This window comes from Balaenoptera ricei, chromosome 10 (genome assembly GCF_028023285.1).
Source record: "Balaenoptera ricei isolate mBalRic1 chromosome 10, mBalRic1.hap2, whole genome shotgun sequence".
NCBI lineage: Eukaryota > Metazoa > Chordata > Mammalia > Artiodactyla > Balaenopteridae > Balaenoptera > Balaenoptera ricei.
Genome location: NC_082648.1, coordinates 94,031,455 through 94,041,073, shown reverse-complemented (window position 1 = coordinate 94,041,073; position 9,619 = coordinate 94,031,455).

The following is a 9,619-nucleotide window of genomic DNA, read 5'->3' as shown; positions in this document are numbered from 1 at the left end:
AAGGCCTGGAGCCAGGGGCTGTGCACGCACTGCCTCATCTAATCCGCCCAACAGCCCTATCAACTGCGGTCACTCATGCCATTTTACAGCTGAGGAGATGCGCCCAGAGAGATGAGTGGCGGCTTACAAGGCTACGCAGCTAACCCGTAGAAGAAGCAGCACTCAAACCCAGGTGAGTCCAGCTCTGAAACCCACACTCTGCTCCCTTTGCCATAATCCCCAGAGACCATCCGGTCCAAACTTCTCACCGTGCAGATGAAGAACCACATCTCAGAGAGAGAAGTTTCCAGAGTCACACCTGTTCTTTTCGGCACCTCATTTGAGTTCCTTGTATTCTCTCTCTCTCTCTGGGGTGAGCCTCGCCCTCCAACACCTGCCCCCCGCCCCCCGGAGGGTAAGAAAGCAGCCCTTGTGGTGTGGACCTGGACACTTGCCCTCCTTCCAAACCATCACCCCCATGGTGAGCCACAGCCTGGGCATTCCCACGTGTGTTCATCCCACAGATGTTTCTTGAGCATCTACTATGTGCCACTCACTAGATGGCACATAGAGATGCAGATGAATGAGCCACAGACCCTGCCCTGAGGGAATCACACTCTAGGGTGGGGAGTGTTGGCGAGGGGAGAAGATGGCGGCAGACAGGCCAGCGAGTGGCAAAGTGGTCATTTTGGTGGAAAGTGGTCAGTGGTCAGTGTCAGAGGAGTTCAGAGGAGTAACTCTGTGCAGCTGTTTGGATCAAAGAAAGCTTTGACGCGGAGGAAGGAGAGAAGGAGAGCCGTCGCACAAGTTCCCTCAATCTACCCTAAAACACACAAGCAAGGAAAGACACTTGGCTGCATGGTGCACTGTTACTAGTTCATTGATGGGAGAGAGATTTTATCTTATGAAGAGGCATTTAGGAAGAACACGCTGGAAAGGTATGTTGGAGCCATCTGTTCATTTATATGTCCATCCATTTGCCATTTTCAACAACAAGGCTGTTCTTGGAGGGTAGTACGTGAAGCAAAATAAATCAGACAGAGAAAGTCAAATACTGTATGAGTATCACTTATATGCGGAATCTACAAAATAAAACTAACTAGTGAATATAACAAAAAAGAAACAGGCTCACAGATATAGAGAAAAAACTAACGGTTACCAGTGGGGAGAGGGCAGGGGAGAGGGGCAGGATAGGGGAAGGGGATTAAGAGGTACAAACTACTATGTATAAAATAAATAAGCTATAAGGGTATATTATACAATACGGGGGATATTGCCAATATTTAATAATAACTATAAATGGAATAGAACTTTAAAAAATTGTGAATCACTATGAAGCATATAATATTGTATATCGACTATAACTCAATAAAAAAATTTAAAAATATTTTTAAAGTACCCACAGTGATGTGCCAGACTGTGATTGCAGTACTGGAAATAGAGTTGTGATCAAAATAGACAAGCCCCCCTCTTTTCATGGAGCTTACATTGGAAGTAGATAATAAACAGGTAATGGATAAATGTCCAATGATGTATTTTCCGTTTGTGACAATGTTATAAAGAAAACAAAACCGGATGATGAGCTGGAGAGCGACCAGGTGAGGGAAGGTACTTTAGTTTTTTCAGATCTGACTTTTATCCCACAGGTGACACAGAGCCGTGGGTGTTTTTGTGAACGGTGGTTCATGAACCCCACTGTAGGGTTAAGGGGAGCATCCATTGGGGATTTGAATAAGTCAGAGATGAATTACAGGCTGTGTGTTGGTGTCTGGGGGGAGGTGTGTATCAGGATGGGCTCAGTTGCAAGTAACCAAACACCCAACTTGAAGAGGCTTAAACGGTAGGGGTCTTTTAGTTCACAGGAGAATATCTGTAGGTAGGAGGCTCCAGAGCTGGTTCATTTGGGCGCAGTAACAATGCCGAGGGTGGACACTTTGCATCTTTCTCCTCTGCCATCCCCAGTGCCTTGGTTTTGTCTTTGAGCTTGTCCCCGCGTGGCTGGGGATGGTCTCTGCAGCTCCAGGCTTCGTGGCTTCACACACTCATCCCGAGGCTGCAGGGGAAGACTGGCCTTTTGTCACTCTTTTCATCACGGAGGAAAACATTCTCCAGAAACCTCCAAGTGGATTTCCTTTATTCCCCTTGGCCAGGACTGTGACACGTGCTCACACTTAAACCCATGGCTAGCAGAAAGAGTGAACCAGCCATGGGGATCTCATTATTCACCGTTCACTCCCTGGGACGCTGCAGCGGGGCCGCCTGCCTTCATCCCCCTGCTGCTCCGTTTCTGGATAAGTCCAGGGGCCCGATGGGCAGGAAGAAGGCAGGTCATTTATCGCTGTAGGGGGGATGAGCAGCGGTGTGTGTGTGGCAGATCTAGTGCGTTTTGCTTTGGGATGTTGTGTCCGGAAAGGTGTGTGACCACCTGTTCTGGGGATGGGGGCTGTTCCTCAGCAACGTGCACGTTGACTAATTCCCTCCTAAGGTGTGGGGAAAGAAGGAAGAGAGGAAGGAAGGCAGGAAGGAAACAGCACTCCTCCGGTCCTCCCCTCCTGGTTACCCTTGAACGTATTTGCACTGCTCACAGCTGGACCATTTCCTAAGTCCTCTTCATGTTGGTGTGTTTGATGTTTGCAGCCTGCACAGAAAGTGGAAGTTACTCTCCCTGTTGTGCAGTCAAAGGGACTGAAGCCTGATGAGGGAAGGGACTCGCCCAAGGTCTGTCTGGTAGTTACCAGTGAGGCAGAGTCCCAGCTTGAACCCAATCTTTCTATGACCCATCCTAACCCGTTTGACCCCTGCACCCCCATGCTGCCTCTTTGAGTTATTTCAAAATTCTGAGTTTTAAGAAGGAACTCCCCAAAAAGTGTCTATATGGAGACCTCAATGGGTTGGTGGTTGAGAGGTTTGAGGTTGGAGGTAGGGGGTTCCCATTCTATTCTCTCCAGAGCAGTTTTTCAGGATCTAGACTTCTGTGCATCAGGGATTCTGTGGGCTACTTTATATGGACTGAGGGAATGGGACAAGGACATAAAGATGGCCCATCATGGGATGGCCTGGTGAGAGGATCAGGAGTTCTCGGTGGACCCCCATCCTTGCACTCTTTGTACTTGAGACTTGCATTTGACGTGGTCTGTCGGGGGAACTGAGATGCTTAGAATTGCCATTTTGAGCTTGTGTTTGATTCTTTTTCACCCTGGATTCTGTTGAGAGCATTCAAAGCCCTTCGGTAGTCTGCTGGGTCCTTATGTTCCCTTACTTGGGAATGAAAACTTGTCCTTCCAAGCAGGCTGGGCATATGCTATAGGTGCCTTAAAATGGAGAGTGGAGATACTCAGTGCACAGGACAGAACACAAAGCTCTTTCCTTTCTGCATTTGGTAGCCAGAGGGGCTGGACCTAGTTTAAAGTTGATTCATATCTCTCTGGTCAGGTATGTGCAGTCTGCTTGGACCTTGGGTTGTGTGTGGTGGTCAAAATCCTCTATTTTCATCATGTATTTAAAGTCAGTCATACGTAGAAAACAAGCTTATGGTTACCAAAGGGGAAAGGTTGAGGGGAGGGAAAAATTGGGAGTTTGGGATTGGCATATACATACTACTATATTTAAAATAGATAACCAACAATGACCTACTGTATAGCACAGGGAACTCTGCTCAATATTCTGTAATCACCTAAATTGGAAAAGAATTTGAAAAAGAATAGATATATGTATATGTATAACTGAATCACTTTGCTGTACACCTGAAACTAACACAACACTGTAAAGCAACTATACCCCAATATAAAATAAAAATTAAAAAAGATCTTCTTTAATTACCTTTAGTCATGTATTATAGTTTTCAGGGTAGAGGTTTTTCCACATCTTTTGTTGAATTTATTTCTAAGTGGTCTATGTTACTTTTAGCCTCCCCTGTAAGTGGAATTGTTTTGTTAATTTCATTTTCCACATGTTTGTTGTTCATATATACAAATATAAATTTTCTATATTGAAGAAAAAATAGAGTCAGTCATAATAACCTCGGAAGACCAGCATATCAATATTGGCATAGGGCTTGCAGGGGTCAGCTTGAACAGCCTTGATTACCTATAGATCATATCTCCTGTAGACAGCTGTAACAAGCCGAGAGGGCAGTTCGTCACCAATGGATTTATAGGGTCTAGTATTTCTGAGTATCGGTGCATGGCATGGATCTGGGAAATTTTCCACTCAATCCTTCATTCAGCAAACATTCATTTGGTACCTAGTATGTGTCAGATACTAGGCTAAGGAGGAGGAATATATTAAGACCAACATGACTCCTGTCCAGATAGGGTTATGATCAGAGAGGAGACATGATAAGCAAGCAGTCAAATAGATATTGCAAATTATAGTAAGCAGTTTGAAGGAGATAGTGCTGTAAATTGTATTACAGTTAGTTAGCTGGTCTTATTTTTTTACTATGTTTAGGAAGGTTATTTTCAGACAGGGACAAAGCGATAATATCCATCTCACCTCAACCACAGGTATGGCCAGGCCTGTTAGGACTCATGGTTATACCTCAAAGAATGGGGGCATTTCAAAGAGAGGAATGGAATTTTCAGATTGGTTGAAGTTGCTTTTTTGAAAATCTCTTGAAATGCCGTGAAATGCCTTGGGTTTTACTGCTCACCCGTTATCAATGGAGTTGTCAGTAAATGAAAACTGGCTTTGTTGGCTCATTTTGATTTGGCTCAATGTGGATTTTGTCATTGTAGTTCTTGGTTTGATAAAGGCTGTCAGGAAGGAAAAAGAAAATAAATGAACTAAGAAATAAAAACAATTCTTAAACTGTGACCAAAGAAGTGAGTTGATGTATGAAGAGGAGTTTGGAGGCTTATTAGAGTTATAATAAAATTTAAATCTTGCTATGCCATAGTGGTGCATCTTGCTGGGGCTTCGTCCCCAAGGATGTGATTCAGGGCATGATGACTGGTCCTCAGCATTGAGATGAACACATTAGCACTGGGTAAATCCTATGTGGCAAGTTTTCCCTCTCTAGAATTGGAAGAAATGACTGTTTCTTTAGGTAAGTTCTAGATGGGGCAGTTGGCTCGTAGGATTTATGTTGTATGGAAATAAGACATCTTTAAACTCTTGACTCCCACTGTCATGGTGAGATGAGAGACTCAGGGAAAGGACGGATTGAGACCCATCTCACCACCCAGGCTACAGCTTAGAATCCCTTGGGGGGAACTTTCACAAAATTCTCCGTGGCTCAGCCCCACACACACCAGTGTGTCAGAATCCCTTGGCGAGGGAGATCGTGTACAACTCAATCTTATTAATTAATTAATTAATTAATTTTTGTCTGTGTTGGGTCTTCGTTGCTGCACGCGGGCTTTCTCTAGTTGCGGCGAGCGGGGGCTACTCTTCGTGGCGGTGCACAGGCTTCTCATTGCAGTGGCTTCTCTTGTTTCAGAGCACGGGCTCTAGGCACGGTCTTCAGTGGTGTGGCTCGCAGGCTCAGTAGTTGTGGCTCGCGGGCTTAGTTGCTCCGCGGCATGTGGGATCTTCCCAGACCAGGGCTCGAACCTGTGTCCCCTGCATTGGCAGGTGGATTCTTAACCACTGCACCACCAGGGAAGCCCCTACAGCTCAATCTTAATAAACGCTTATGGGAGAAGAGATTCTGGGATACCCTTAGCAGGGATCTGGAGTGTGGGTTCTGAGGACCAGTTCTGAACTGATGCCCTAAATCAGTGCTTCTCAGAGCTCAGTGTGCATCCACATTCCCTGGGAAACTTATTAAAATGCAGATTCTGATTTGGTCCACCTGAGCTGGAGCCCAAGACTTGGCCTTTCTAACAGCTCCCAGGTGGCTTTGGAAGCACACCTGGGGTAGCCAAGCCCTAGATGATATGTGGAATTAAGCACCATGACACTGGAGAAGCCTTTCCTTAGAGCAGGGCTCTCAACCTTGGCTGAATATTCACGTCACCTGGGTGAGTTTTATAACATACCCATGCTGGGGCTCTACCCCTAGAGACTCATTCAACTGTTGGGGGGTGGGCCTGGGCATCAGCTATTTTAAAAAGTTTTTCAAGTGATTTTAATGTGCAGCTAGGGGTAGGAGCCTCTGCTCTAGAGGATTCTCTTTTTTTTTCTTTTCTTTTTTTTTTTTGGCCCCGCACGGCATGCGGGATCTTAGTTCCCCGACCAGGGATTCCACCCGTGCCCCTTACAGTGGAAGCGCGGTGTCTTAACCACAGGACCACCAGGGAAGTGCCACTTAATAGAAATAAAATGCGTGCATGTTAGTTATCTATTCCTGTGCAATAAGTTACCCTAGACAAGGTTTATGATGTCACATGGTTACTGAGGACCAGAAATCCAGGAGTGGCTTAGCTGGGTGATTCTCACACAGGGTCTTTCGTGAGGCTGTAGTCAAGATGTCGATTTGGCTGCCGTTATATGAAGGTTGGACTGTGGCCAGAGGACCTGCTTCTAAGAAGGTTCATCCACATGGGTGTTGCCTGGAGGCCTTGGTTTCTCACTCTGCAGGATCCTCCATAGGGCTGCTCACAAATTAGCAGCTAACTTCCTTTAGAGTAAGTGACGAGAGAGAAAGAGAGAGAGAGAGAGATGGAGAGATTGAGAAAGAGACCAAGGCAGAAGCAGCAGTGGCTTTTGTAACCTAATTTTGAGTGACATACCATTGCTTCTGATATATTCTACTAAAAGAATACTGTAGTGTTTCTTTAAGGAAGCCATAGAGGGCATGTGGTAAGGTGACATTCACCAACTTGTGAATTACTTGAACCTAGAAGATGCCTTGCATTCTGTAAACTGGTCATAGACAAGCATGTGGTGTTCACATTTAGAGATGCACACAAAAAGTTACATAAACATTGACATCATAATGATAAATGGACTTAAAAATATTCTGTGGGTCACACAGACCAACCCTGATACAATGTGGGAGGGGATCACAAGAGGGTGTGACCATCAGGAAGAGGGACTCACCGGGGGTCACCTTGGAGATGGCTACCACAGTGTGCGTGCAAGTAATTTAAAACTTTTTAGCAGTCACATAAAAAAATTAAAAAAAGAAAAGCTGGCATTAATTTTAATGATACGTTTTATTTGCCCAACATATCCAAATATTATAATAATATCAATATAAGCAATATAAAATTATTTTGCATTCTTTTTTATACTAAGTTTGAATTCTGATGTATATTTTACATTTACAACTCACCTCTATTAGGACTTGCCCTGTTTCAAGCGTTCATTAGCCGAGTCGCTTATTTTCCTTAATTCTACAGGTAGCCTTGTCTGGATGGACCCAGAGGGTAGATTATCCCACTTTGTAAAGGCTCATCCTCTATTTCCCCCCAAATGACAGACCTATTGGTTTACTTGCTATTCTAACAAAATCACCTGTCAATTTCCTCTTTTAGAAATGGCAAGTCTGGGTTTCTCTGGCTGATATTTTGTATGAAGAAACCCTTGGGTTTTCAGCATATTTATTCCACACGATTGACTTTTTTTATGCCACTGGTGCAAAAATTTGTCAGGAACAATATAAGAATTGCAGCAGCAATGACTGACTTTGACCTTTGACTCAGTGGAGAGAAACTAATTATGTGGAGAGAAACCAATTATGGGCTAACCTAGAGGTGCTGGTATCCATCCCCACCCTGCCACGGGCACTGAGACAGAATGTGCCCCTTAGCACCGCCTGAGGGCTGGCATTGGGAGGAATCATGTCCTGACAAAGCAGACCATGATTTCAAACAGAGCACAGGAGCCGTGTGCTCTGGTCCCTGCTCCCTCTAACGGGTGCTTTGTGACTTGAAAGAATTTTTGGATGAGCTGAATGAATTGCCCTTTGCTATGAGGAACAGAAAGTTGAAAGTCTTTTCTATGCAAATGACATGGTTTTATTGTCAGAAACCAGGAATGGCCTCATTACTGTCAGAAAAAACTGGCTCAGGATGAACTGCTCCAACCCCCAATTGTCACTGTTGGCAGATGTCCTCCGACATTGAGTTGGCTCTTATTCAACAACCTGTGAATTGCATTCACTCATGTAGTCACTGAGGGCTACATTTGCCTACTCAGCCATTTGTGGGACTCACCAGGAGGTGACACTTGCTTAACATTAGGTGTCTGTGGATGCAGTGTTAGGATTTCTCTAATGCCTTCTTGGGTGATTTGTAAAATATACTTTGAAAAAAAATTTAAGCTAAAATTATTATGGCTCAGCTTGATGGACTTGGACATTATTTCTTGGTGTGGGAATAGATCCAGAGCTGTTCTCTTAAGGATTACAGCTTTCCACAGGCATCCCCACAAGCTTTCCTTTGGGTATTCCCACACATATTCTCCCAGGTATTCCCACGAGTATTCCTACAAGTATTCCCACAGGTATTACAACAGGTACTCTCTCAGGTATTTCCAGAGTGTTCCCATATGTATTCCCATAGGTAGTCCCACAAGTATTCCCACAGGTATTCCCACATGTATTCCCATAGGTACTCTCACAGGTATTTCCATAGGTATTCCCACAGGTACTCTCACAGGTATTTCCATAGGTATTCCCACAGGCATCCCCTTCCTATTGGTATTCCCACAGGTATTCTCCCAGGTGTTCCCACAAGTATTCCCACAGTATTACAATAGGTACTCTCACAGGTATTACCAGAGTGTTCCCATATGTATTCCCATAGGTATTCCCACAGGTATTCCCACAGGCATCCCCAAAAGCTTTCCTATTGGTATTCCCACAGGTATTCCCACATGTATTCCCACAAGTACTCTCACAGGTATTTCTATAGGTATTCCCACAGGCATCCTCAAAAGCTTTCTTATTGGTATTCCCACAGGTATTCCCACAGGTATTTCTGTAGGTATTTCCACAGGTATTCCCACAAGTATTCCCACCAGTATTCTCAGAGGTATTCCCTAAAGTATTCCCAAAGGTATTCCCACAAGTGTTCTCAGAGGTATTCCCACAGGCATTCCCACAGGTATTCCTTTGGCCTCTCTCTGTGTAGAGGTAGGTCCACTTGATTGTTAATGCACATAGATCTTCCCTTAACTGGTAGCACAGTATGCCCGTGCCACAGGCCAGTTCTTACTCCAGACTGTAACGTCAAACTTGTCTGCTATCCACATTTCATCTCTACAGAGATGGGGGGAGAAGTCCTGGGAATTCCCCGGAGGAACTGGCTCTCGCTGAGGCTCACATGATGTTTTCTTAATGAACGCACAGTTAAATTCTTCTCAGACCACCAGGCCAGGAGAAAAGCCCACTTCTCTTGAGCACCTGAGCAGCTATCTAATTTTCAGAATCACTGTCATCCTGACCACTTGTAGGTAGTCGTGTTTCTGTTTTCTCTGTGGCTCCTAGGAAGCTAAGTTAAACACCTCATTTGGCCTCTTGGATCTTAGAGTGTGTTGGACTTCCTTTCCTTCACCCTGATTTCTTCATCAATTCCTTCCTTGAAAATATGTGCTGGGTTGTTCTGTACTCAAACCTTCTCAACTCTTTTCCACAATGAGGCAGAGATGTAAATAAACACTAGTGTGAAGAATGGAACAATCCATCTGTCATCCTAGAACAACTCCTGAGTATTGAGGACTGGATCCCAGGTCTCCTGACTGCCTCACTGGT